We start from the raw sequence: 12,899 nt of genomic DNA, 5'->3' as shown, positions 1-12,899 counted from the left end.
AAATCCAGTTGTATGGGATGGAGGTTCTAAGACTCCAGTCCCAGAAGTATTAGAAAGACTAGGTTCTGGGAACAGAACTGGGACACTGTGTTCAGCAGTCAAATAAGACTACTTCACTCTCCCATTAGGCTTTAAGTTTGTTAAACTTACAATTGTTGTTCCTCATGATAGACTAACAAAGCAGCATGTACCTAGATATACAATAGGTGTATAAAACCTGATAAATTTGCCAACAAATAAACCGAAGACTAGGACTAGGAACAAAAAGTAACTCATTCATGTAAACTGAGGTTCAAGGGAAGTTCAGTTCAGTTCACTTCAGTCGCACAGTCATGCCTGATTCTTTGTGATCCCATGGACTGCAGCATGCCAGGCTTCCTTGTCCATCACCAACTCCTGGAGCTTGCTCAAACTCACGTCCATCGAGTCAGTGATGCCATCCAACCATCTCATCCTCTGTCATCCTCTTTTCCTTCTGTTTTCAATCTTTCCCAGCATCAGTGTCTTTTCCAAAGAGGTAGTTCTTTGCATCAGGTGGCCAAAGTATTGGAGTTTTAGCTTCAGCATCAGTCCTTCCAATGAATATTCAGGACTGATTTCCTTTAGGATTGATTGGCTGGATCTCCTTGCAGTCCAAGGGACTATCGAGAGTCTTTTCTAATAACGCAGTACAAAAGGATCAATTCTTTGGCTCTCAACTTTGTTTATAGTCCAACGCTCATGTCCATACATGACCACTGGAAAAATCATAGCTTTGACTAGTTGGATTTTTGTTGGCAAAGTAATGTCTCTGCTTTTTAATGTGCTATCTATGTTGGTCACAGCTTTTCTTTCAAGGGGCAAACGTCTTTTAATTTCATGGCTGAACTCACCATCTGCAGTGATTTTGGAGCCCAAGATAATAAAGTCTGTCACTGTTTCCATTGTTTCCCCATCTATTTGGCATGAAGTGATGGGACCGGATGCCATGATCTTTGTTTTCTGAATGTTGAGTTTTAAGCCAGCTTTTTTGCTCTCCTCTTTCACTTTCAAGAAGAGGTTCTTTAGTTCTTCTTCACTTTCTGACATAAAAGTGATGTTATCTGTGTATCTGTGTATTGATATTTCTCCCAGGAATCTTGATTCCAGCCTGTACTTTATCCAGCTTGGCATTTCGCATGATATTCTCTGCATATAAGTTAGACAAGCAGGGTGACAATATACAACCTTGACATTCTCCTTTCCCTATTTGGAACCAGTCTGTTGTTCCATATCCAGTTCTAACTGTTGCTTCTTGAGCTGCATACAGATTTCTCAGGAGGCAGATAAGATGGTCTGGTATTCCCATCTCATACTTTGTTGTGATACAGACAGTCAAAGGCTTTGGCGTAGTCAATAAAGTAGAAGTAGAGGTTTTTCTGCAACTGTTGCTTTTTCAATGATCCATCAGATGCTGGCAATTTGATCTTTGGTTCCTCTGCCTTTTTCTAAATCCAGCTTGAGCATCTGGAAGTTCACGGTTCACATATTGTTGAAGCCTGGCTTTTGAATTTTGAGCACTACTTTGCTAGTGTGTGAGATGAATGCAATTATGCAGTAGTTTGAACATTCTTTGGCATTGCCTTTGGGATTGGAATAAAAACTGACCTGTTACAGTCCTGTGGCTACTGCTGAGTTTTCCAAATTTGATGACATTTTGAGTGCAACAATTCCATAGCATCATCTTTTAGGATTTGAAATATTTCCACTGGAATTCCATCACCTCCACTAGCTTTATTCATACTGATGCTTCCTAAGGCCCACTTGACTTTGCATTCCAGGATATCTGGCTCTAGGTGAGTGTACTCTTGTCACTTCTTCCTAGTATCTTCTGCTTCTGTTAGTCCATAGCTTTTCTGTCCTTTATTGTGCCCATCCTTGCATGAAATGCTCCCTTGGTATCACTAATTTTCTTGAAGAGTTCTCTAGTCTTTCCCATTCTATTGTTTTCCTCTATTTCTTTGCATTGATCACTGAGGAAGTCTTTTCTTATCTCTCCTTGTTATTCTTTGGAATTCTGCTTTCACATGGGTATATCTTTTCTTTTCTTCTTTGCCTTTCACTTCTCTTGTTTTCTCAGCTATTTGTAAGGCCTCCTCAGACAACCATTTTGCCTTTTTGCATTTGTTTTTCTTGGGCATGGTCTTGATCACTGCCTCCTATACAATGTCACGAACCTCAGGTCATAGTTCTTGAGCCACTCTGTCTATCAGATCTAATCTCTTGAATCTATTTGTCACGTCCACTGTATAATCATAAGGGATTTGGTTTAGGTCACATTGGAATGGTCAAGTGGTTTTCCCTACTCTCTTCAATTTAAGTCTGAATTTTGCAATAAGGAGTTCATGATCTGTGCCACAGTCAGCTCCTGTTCTTGTTTTAGCTGACTATATAGAGCTTCCCCATTGGCTCAGATAGTAAAGCATCTGCCTACAACGCGGGAGACCTGAGTTCGATCCCTGGGTTGGGAAGATCTCCTGGAGAAGGAAATGGCAACCCACTCCATTATCCTTGCCTGGAAAATCCCATGGACGGAGGAACCTGGTAGGCTACAGTCCATGGGGTTGCAAAGAGTAGGACACGACTGAGCGACATTTACTTTACTTTACTATAGAGCTTCTACATCTTTGGCTGCAAAGATTATAATCAATCTGATTTCGGTGTTGACATCTGCTGATGTGCATGTGTAGAGTCTTCTTTTGTGTTGTTGGAAGAGGGTGTTTGCTATGACCAGTGTGTTCTCTCGGCAAAACTCTGATAAAAAATCTCATAAATTGGTCAACAAATAAACCAATAACTAGGAAAAAAAATAACTGATTCACTTGAACTGAAGTTCAAGGGAAGGGTTTAGGCAAATATGCATAAATTAAGATCTCAATTACTAGAACAAAGGGAAACACTTTATACCAGATAAGAAGAAAGATCATCTGGAGAAAGTGCTTTAGGATTGTGTCAGTCTACTTCTTTGTTTACAGGGATAATGTCAGAGGATCATTTGATCTGAAACTGCAAGTACAATTTCAGGAGTTCCAATTGCATTATTTGAATGACACTTCAGATAAGAACACATTGAAAAAAGACTCAGATTTAATCTTAATCTCCATTAATTATTAAAAATAAAAGAAACACTAAACTTTAAAACATTAAACTTCATTTCTGAATAGCATAAAGAAAGGCATTGAATCATATTGAATAAAGTAGGATTTCAAAAGAACCAATAGTAAAAATGATAATTTCTTTAAGCAATACATATTTATAAAAAAGCAAGGAGTTATACACCCAAACTGCCTTTTGATTTTTTCTAAAGCTTTAAAATCAGAGTCAGGTTGAAATTTCCACAGTACTAGGCAATTCAGTCTTTATTTGAAATCCTTCAATGCCATGACATTCTGATTTTTTAAAGTTAAACGATGACTTTGACTTTATTAAGTGTTATCTCCTCTACACAAGGATGTCAGGTTTTAAAAGGTCATTCAAATGCATAGCCATCTACATATATCTTCTTTTTCAATACATACTGATACTCTCTTGAATATAGAACAGTGTTTTCAATAAATGGTACCTGATAAATGTGCTTTTGCTGAAAGTATATTGGTTAAGAGAGAAGAAAAGTTCTATGTGGAAGTGGAAACCATTATTAAAGTGAGAGAATAAATATCCATTTATTCTTCACAAGTAATTTACATATCGTTGAGTTTGAGACTTAGAACTGTTCTGAATACTCTCATCTCACTAGTATTGCTGGGTCCTTTCTATCTCATTGTTCATTTTCCCTTATTCAAGCTCAGTAAGGCAGATAGTCAATTTTATTAATCACGCTCAGAAAAATTATTTACTGTATTGGAAGTTACTTGGTTATATAAGTTATGATCTATTTGAAATTTGGAAGTTAATTTAAAGACCATTCTGGAGTAGAAACTAGATTAACTAAATAGAAAATTCTTTTAATTATTTTAAAATCTGATATCTCATTATATGTAAGTTTATCTGGTTAGCTTAAATGTGTGTCAGTCCTGTAACCTACTAGGGCTAACAATATAATTACTGACATATAAAACCTTTATCTACAAAATCAACATACACAAATCAGTTGTGCTTCCATACACTTAGAAAATTATATTAAAGAAATAAGAAAAAGCATTCCCATTTACAATAGCATTCAGTTCAGTTCATTTCAGTCACTCAGTCATATCTAACTCTTTGCAACCCCATGGACTGCAGCATGCCAGTCTTCCCTGTCCATCACCAACTTCCAGAGTTTACTCAAACTCATGTCCATTGAGTTAGTGATGCCATCCAACTATCTCATTCTCTGTTGTCCACTTTTCCTCCCACCTTCAATCTTCCCCAGCATCAGGATCTTTTCAAATGAATCAGTTCTTCACATCAGGTGACCAAAATATTGGAGTTTCAGCTTCAACATCAGTCCTTCCAATGCATATTCAGGACTGATTTCCTTTAGGATGGACTGGTTGGATCTCCTTGCAGTCCAAGGGACTCTCAAGAGTCTTCTCCAACAACACAGTTCAAAAGTATCAATTCTTTGGCATTCAGCTTTCTTTATAGCCCAGCTCTCACATCCATACATGACTACTGGAAAAACCAAAGCCTTGAGTAAATGGACAAAATAATAAAATACTTAGGAATAAATTTAACCAAGGAGGTTAAAGATCTATAGACTGAAAATTACAAGATATTGATGAAAGAAGTTGAAAATATAACATATGTGCATGAATCAGAAAAATTAACATTGCTAAAATTTTACTATCCAAAGTCACTTATAGGTTCATTCCAATCTTATCAAAATTCCAATGGCATTTTTCAAAGAAATTTAAAAAAAAATCCTAAAATTCTTATGGAACCAAAATGACTCTGAATAGCTAAAGCAATTTTGAGAAAGAATAACATAACTAGAATCATCACACATCCTGATTTCAAACATTATTACTAAGCTATAGCAATCAATACAGTATAGTATTGGCATAAAAACAGACAAAGAGATCAGTGGAACAGAACTGGAAGCCAAGAACAAAACTATAAATATATGATCAACTAATATTTGACAAGTGAGCTAAGAATACTTAATTGGGGAAAAAAAAACAACACCTCAGATAACTGGTGTTTAGAAAATTTAGTTCAGTTCAGTTCAGTCGCTCAGTCATGTCTGACTCTTTGCGACCCCATGAATTGCAGCACGCCAGGCCTCCCTGTCCATCACCAACTCCTGGAATTCACTCAGACTCACGTCCATCGAGTCAGTGATGCCATCCAGCCATCTCATCCTCGGTCATCCCCTTCTCCTCCTGCCCCCAATCCCTCCCAGCATCAGAGTCTTTTCCAATGAGTCAACTCTTCACATGAGGTGGCCAAAGTACTGGAGTTTCAGCTTTAGTATCATTCTTTCCAAAGAAATCCCAGGGCTGATCTTCTTCAGAATAGACTGGTTGGATCTCCTTGCAGTCCAAGGGACTCTCAAGAGTCTTCTCCAACACCACAGTTCAAAACCAGCAATTCTTTGGCGCTCAGCCATCATCACAGTCCAACTCTCACATCCATACATGACCACAGGAAAAACCATAGTCGACTAGATGGACCTTAGTTGGCAAAATAATGTCTCTGCTTTTGTATATGCTCTCTAGGTTGGTCATAACTTTTCTTCCAAGGAGTAAGCGTCTTTTAATTTCATGGCTGCAATCACCATCTGCAGTGATTTTGGAGAAAATTTAGTATTTACTAATAAAATAATTAAATCAGACCCTTATCTAACAACACTCACACAAATTAATTAAAAATGGATTAAAGACTGAAACATAACAAAAACTGTAAAAATGGGAAAGCCTCTTGTGATTGTTTCTTGCACTGTTTTTTTGTTTTTAATATAACACCAAAAGCATAAGCAACAAAAGCAAAAATCCCCACGGGGGGTTCAGTTCAGTTCAGTTGCTCAGTCGTATCCGACTCTTTGTGACCCCATGAATCACAGCACTCCAGGCCTCCCTGTCCATCACAACTCCCGGAGTTCACTCAGACTCATGTCCATCGAGTCAGTGATGCCATTCAGCCATCTCATCCTCTGTCGTCCCCTTCTCCTCCTACCCCCAATCACTCCTAGAATCAAAGTATTTTCCAGTGAGTCAACTCTTCACATGAGGTGGCCAAAGTACTGGAGTTTCAGCTCCAGCATCATTTCCTCCAAAGAAATCCCAGGGCTGATCTCCTTTAGAATGGACTGGTTGTATCTCCTTACAGTCCAAGGGACTCTCAAGAGTCTTCTCCAACATGACAGTTCAAAAGCATCAGTTCTTCGGCAGTCAGCTTTCTTCACAGTCCAACTCTCACACCCATACATGACCACTGGAAAAACCATAGCCTTGACTAGAAGGACCTTTGTTGACAAAGTAATGTCTCTGCTTCTTAAATATGCTATCTAGGTTGGTCATAACTTTCCTTCCAAGGAGCAAGGCGTCTTTTATTTATTTTTTTAATTTTTATTTTTACTTTATTTTACTTTACAATACTGTATTGGTTTTGCCATACATTGACATGAATCCACCACGGGTGTACATGCGTTCCCAAACATGAACCCCCTTCCCACCTCCCTCCCCATAACATCTCTCTGGGTCATCACCGTGCACCAGCCCCAAGCATGCTGAATCCTGGGTCGGACATAGACTGGCGATTCGATTCTTACATGATAGTATACATGTTACAATGCCATTCTCCCAAATCATCCCACCCTCTCCCTGTCCCTCTGAGTCCAAAAGTCCGTTATACACAGCTGTGTCTTTTTTGCTGTCTTGCATACAGGGTCGTCATTGCCATCTTTCTAAATTCCATATATATGTGTTAGTATACTGTATTGGTGTTTTTCTTTCTGGCTTACTTCACTCTGTATAATCGGCTCCAGTTTCATCCATCTCATCAGAACTGATTCAAATGAATTCTTTTTAACGGCTGAGTAATACTCCATTGTGTATATGTACCACCGCTTTCTTATCCATTCATCTGCTGATGGACATCTAGGTTGTTTCCATGTCCTGGCTATTATAAACAGTGCTGCGATGAACATTGGGGTACATGTGTCTCTTTCAGTTCTGGTTTCCTTGGTGTGTATGCCCAGAAGTGGGATTGCTGGGTCATAAGGGAGTTCTATTTGCAATTTTTTAAGGAATCTCCACACTGTTTTCCATAGTGGCTGTACTAGTTTGCATTCCCACCAACAGTGTAGGAGGGTTCCCTTTTCTCCACACCCTCTCCAGCATTTATTGCTTGCAGATTTTTGGATTGCAGACATTCTGACTGGTGTGAAGTGGTACCTCATTGTGGTTTTGATTTGCATTTCTCTAATAATGAGTGATGTTGAGCATTTTTTCATGTGTTTGTTAGCCATCCGTATGTCTTCTTTGGAGAAATGTCTATTTAGTTCTTTGGCCCATTTTTTGATTGGGTCGTTTATTTTTCTGGAATTGATCTGCATAAGTTGCTTGTATATTTTTGAGATTAGTTGTCAGTTGCTTCATTTGCTATTATTTTCTCCCATTCAGAAGGCTGTCTTTTCACCTTGCTTATATTTTCCTTTGTTGTGCAGAAGCTTTTAATTTTAATTAGATCCCATTTGTTTATTTTTGCTTTTATTTCCAGAATTCTGGGAGGTGGATCATAGAGGATCCTGCTGTGATTTATGTTGGAGAGTGTTTTGCCTATGTTCTCCTCTAGGAGTTTTCTAGTTTCTGGTCTTACATTTAGATCTTTAATCCATTTTGAGTTTATTTTTGTGTGCGGTGTTAGAAAGTGATCTAGTTTCATTCTTTAACAAGTGGTTGATCAGTGTTCCCAGCACCACTTGTTAAAGAGATTGTCTTTACTCCATTGTATATTCTTGCCTCCTTTGTCAAAGATAAGGTGTCCATATGTGTGTGGATTTATCTCTGGGCTTTCTATTTTGTTCCATTGATCTATATGTCTGTCTTTGTGCCAGTACCATACTGTCTTGCAAGGCGTCTTTTAATTTCATGGCTGCAGTCACCGTCTGCAGTGATTTTGGAGCCCCCCAAAAATAAATTTTGACACTGTTTCCACTGTTTCCCCATCTATTTCCCATGAAGTGATGGGACCAGATGCCATGATCTTCATTTTCTGAATGTTGAGCTTTAAGCCAACTTTTTCATTCTCCACTTTCACTTTCATCAAGAGGCTTTTTAGTTCCTCTTCACTTTCTGCCATAAGGGTGGTGTCATCTGCATATCTGAGGTTATCAATATTTCTCCCGGTAATCTTAATTGCATAATACTAAAAAACTTCTACACAATAAAAGGGGAAAAAATGACAACAAAGTGAAAAGGCATCCTACAGAATGGGAGAAAATGTTGTCAAATCATCTATCTGATACAGTGTTAATACAACTCCATAGCAAAAACACAAAAGCACAACAAAAACAATACTGGCTAAAAATGGGCAGAGTATCTGAAAAGATTTTCCCCAAGACCTCAAATGACCAATAGATACACAAAAAGATTCTCAATGTCACTATCAGAGAAATGCAAATAAATACCACAATGAGATATCACCTCACACCTGTCAGATTGTCCATTACAGAAAAGGTAACAGACACAAGTGTTGGCAAGGCTGCAGAGAAAGGAGAATCCCAGCGCACCATTGGTTGGAGTGTATATTGGTACAGCTGCTATGCAAAACATTATGGAGGTTCCTCAAAAAAAAAAAAAGTTGAAAATGGAAGTACCACATGATCCAGCCATTCTACTCCTGGATATATATCCAAAGGAAATGGAATTACTATCTAAAAGGGATAACTGCACCCCCATGTTCACTGGCATAATATTTACAATAGTCAAGACATGAAAATAATTTAGATGTCCACTGGTAATGAATGAATTACAAAATATTTGATGTGTATATACATATGATGGAACATTATTTAGCCAGAAAAAGAGAATTCTGCTTTGTGTGATATCATGAATGAACCTAGAGACCATTATACTGATAATAAGTGAAATAAGCCAGACAGAGGAACACAAACTTTGTATGTTTTCACTTACATGTGGAATTTAAAAATGCTAAACACATAGAGAGTAGAAGGTGGTTGCCAGGGTTAAGGGTTGCGGAGCATGGGGAAAACTTAGCCAGAGACTCCAAACTGCTAGCTATAAGATGACTGAGTTCTGGGTATCAAATTACGGCATGGTGACTGTAAGTCACAGCACAGTTCTACAGTGCTTGAAAAAGAGTAGATCTTAAATGTTATCACCATTGACAAAAAATGATAATTATGTGAGGAGATGTGGATTATTAACATAATTGTGGTAATCATTTTGCAGTGTATACATATATTAAATAATGGTGTATTCCTTAAGCTTACACTATATCAAATCTCAATACAGCTGTTAAAGAAAACTATTAAATATATCTTATTTTAAAAAATATGTACAGATATGCCAGTATTTATAGTATTTGGCTATATATTTCACAGTTTGTTTTTAATTTTTTTCTACTGATGGTCCAATACAATTTAATTTAAAATAATGCAGTAGCAACAGCATACCAAAGTCACCCAAACTTTTGAAAAAACAAATATGGAAGAATCTCAGATAAACAGCTTCCTGACACCTCTCCCCAAGAAATCTGATTCTTCAGGCTTTAGTCCTACAATGGGTTCAGCAAATTTAGTTAACCTGTGTACAACCCTATTTCGTGAGGCTGCTGCTGCTGCTGCTAAGTCACTTCAGTCGTGTCCGACTCTTAGCTACCCCATGGACTGCAGCCCACCAGGCGTCTCCATCCATGGTATTTTCCAGGCAAGAGTACTGAGGTGGGGTGCCATCACCTTCTCTATTCCTTGAGGCAGTATCTGTTAATTCCTCATTACTGAAAGATGGGCTTATTTTTCTTGCATTACCCTTTTCTCCTTTCTTGTTCTCCTATTTGACAGTGCCTTAAAATTTTAAAATAAGATAGATGTTAAACTTAGACTTTTCAACCTGACATTTTTGACAATATCTTTTAGCTTGCTATTTTGTAAAATGTACATATTAAAGACTTGACTTGCCTTAAATTCTCTCTTGCACTCAACCATTCTTCTCATCATCTCCTAAATTTCGTCTTTGGCCAGTTAACCTTTTACATTGTCAGGACTGTTAATAGTTACATTCAATTCTATGACTTGAAATGGTACCTGTGGTTTTATTCACAGGCTCAGTAAAAGTTGATAATGCCAGAGAATATTTCTATTGTTATACCTATGTTCTGAAGATATAAATATTGCTTAATAAGCAGGCCTGTCATATTGAAGTTTTTCTTTAAGATACTGCAAGCTCTAGAACAGGGGTCCCCAACCCCAAGGATTTAATGCCTGATGATCTGAGTTGGAGGTGATGTAGTAATAATATAAATAAAATGTACAATAAATATAATGCGCTGGTATCACTCCAAAACAATCATCCCAACCCCATTTGTGGAAAGATTGTCTTCCACAAAACTGGTCCCTGGTGTCAAAACGTTGGGGATCACTGCTCTAGAATATTTTAATTAAAAGGGATGCTTCTAGCATTAAGGTCAAGTGAATTTTTACAATATCTCCATTATTTAAATCATTTTAGTTTATATAATATTTAGATTACAAATTTGGGCGGGCAATTTTTTTCCTAGAGTTTCCAATTCTTTTTCCCCCCTTGCATTATTTTTCTTTATTATATGGGGATTCCCAGGTGGGGTAGTGGTAAAGAATCTGCCTACCAATGCAGGAGACACAAGAGATGGGGTTTGACCCCTGGGTTGGGAATTCTTTATTATATACCTAATTTAAAAAGAAAATTTCCACTCATTTTAAATATAGCAGTGTGTACATGTCAATCCCAAAATTCTAACTGTCCCCACCCTTCACCCATCACCGCTGATAACTGTAAGTTCATTCTCTAAGTCTGTGAGTCTGTTTCTGTTGTGTAAATAAGTTTAGATTCCATATATAAGAAATCTCATATATTTCTTTCTCTGACTTATTTCACTCAGTATGAAAATCTCTAGGTCTATTCATGTTGCTGCAAATGGCATTATTTAATTCTTTTTAATGGTTGAGTAATATTCCCTCCTGTATATGTATATCTTCTTTATCCATTCTTCTGTCGATGGACATTTAGGTTGCTTTCTTATTTTGGCATTGTAAATAGCTCTGCAATAAATACTGGGGTGCATGTACCCTTTTGTACCGAGGACCTGTGTATAGTACAAGGAACTGTGCTTAAATTATGTAACAACCTAAATGAGAAAAGAATTTGAAAAGGAATGGATATATGTATCTGTATAACTGAAATCACTTTGCTGTATCCCTGAAACCAATACAACATTGTTGATCAGCTATATGCCAATATAAAATAAAAGAGTAAATAAAAAAATAAAACAAAACTTCTAGGTAGGTCTTCTAGTAGTCTTCTGACCACTTTTCACCCTGGAGACCTCTCTGTCAGAGCCCTTAGACTTTGTAACTTGTTCCCTCAGTCTGTGGACAGTTATTCCACATAACCTCCACTGCTATCCTGAAATGGATTAGATCTTTCATGGTTGCTGTGTTTTTATCCTCTTGGTTAAGAGGAAGTTCTTTTGCTAGAGTGCATTCCTAAGTATACTACTAAGGAAAAAATAAAGTATACTGAAGGTAAACTTTCTTTTGTTTTTTAAAATATATTAATGAAGACATCCCTTCAGATTAATACTTATAGCTATCTATGGAAATTAGATTGAAAGTTATTTTCTCTCTCTGAACTTGCTTAAAAAACATAAATTCAATCTGTCCCCTCCCCGCCACAGAATCTGGAGTTGCTGATGAGAAGTTGAGTCTAATCTGATTCACATTCCTTTGTATGTGCTTTCTATTTAATTTGAAATAATTTTAGAATATTTTCATCCAAATTTCCTTCTCTTCAGACTCCTTCTAAATCTGCAGTTCAATGGTAATTCTGGGTGTCTGTTATTTATTCATTGTGCTGGATTTTCAGTGAGTTCTTTGAACCTAAAGATTTGGTTCTTTCAACTGCTGAAAATCTCCTTCTCTTTCTAGGACTGTTGCTAAATGAGTATTAGACCTCTTGGGTTAATCCTTGGTCATTCTTGTATTTTCCATCTCTCTTTTTCTCTTACTTTCTGGAAACATTAAAAATACTTATTTTCCAGTCTTTTTTTTTTTTTTTTTTTAAGCAATGAGAGTTTTCGATCTTTTGAAATTGTTTCCTCTAATTGTTCCTTTTAGTGGCATTATGCAATTTTTGGGGACATAATAATATATTCATAAATCATTCTGAATGTGTTAATTCTCCAAGATTTTGGCCGAGACTACAGTCCAATCTAATGCTTGGAGTTCTCTCCCCCAGTTCATTAAAGCTGTTTGCAGAATTCTATTCCCTGTGGACAGCAACCAGAGGCTGTCATCAACTCCTAGAGACTATTCACTCTTGCCTGCCCCATGTCCTCTCCACAACATAACATTTGCTACTTCAAGGCCAGCAATAGAACATATGTATTATTTTGAATCTGAGTTTGGACCCAGAAATAAAGAATTCATGTGATTAGGTCAGGTCAATCAGGATAATCTCCTTTCAGACTAGCAATACCCATTGATAAGTAAACTAAATTTTATCTAGATTATTCATTTTTTCAGTTAATAATCAACCCATTGATTGGATCAACATCCAATAACCCCTTGAATTATTTTATCATAATTATAAGTTCTGTACACACTCCAGGGGGCAGAATTGAAGAAGGCAAGTGTCATTGGGAATCCTCCTGGAATTCTGCCTATCACAAAGAACTTAATGTAAATTGAAAAGTAAAATTCTTAACATTACTCAATTTCAGGGAAATGCAAATAAAAACCA

At 37.1% G+C, this 12,899-nt stretch overlaps 1 protein-coding gene across 1 annotated transcript in view; it reads right to left on the bottom strand.

Annotated features, from left to right (window-relative positions):
• The window catches only part of SPAG16 (sperm associated antigen 16), a 1,101,103-nt gene that overhangs the window by 76,452 nt on the left and 1,011,752 nt on the right, over positions 1-12,899 (bottom strand). The gene's annotated exons all lie outside the window — the stretch shown is intronic.

Source organism: Budorcas taxicolor, chromosome 2 (assembly GCF_023091745.1).
Source record: "Budorcas taxicolor isolate Tak-1 chromosome 2, Takin1.1, whole genome shotgun sequence".
Taxonomy (NCBI): domain Eukaryota; kingdom Metazoa; phylum Chordata; class Mammalia; order Artiodactyla; family Bovidae; genus Budorcas; species Budorcas taxicolor.
This window is presented reverse-complemented; position numbering and strand designations above follow the sequence as displayed.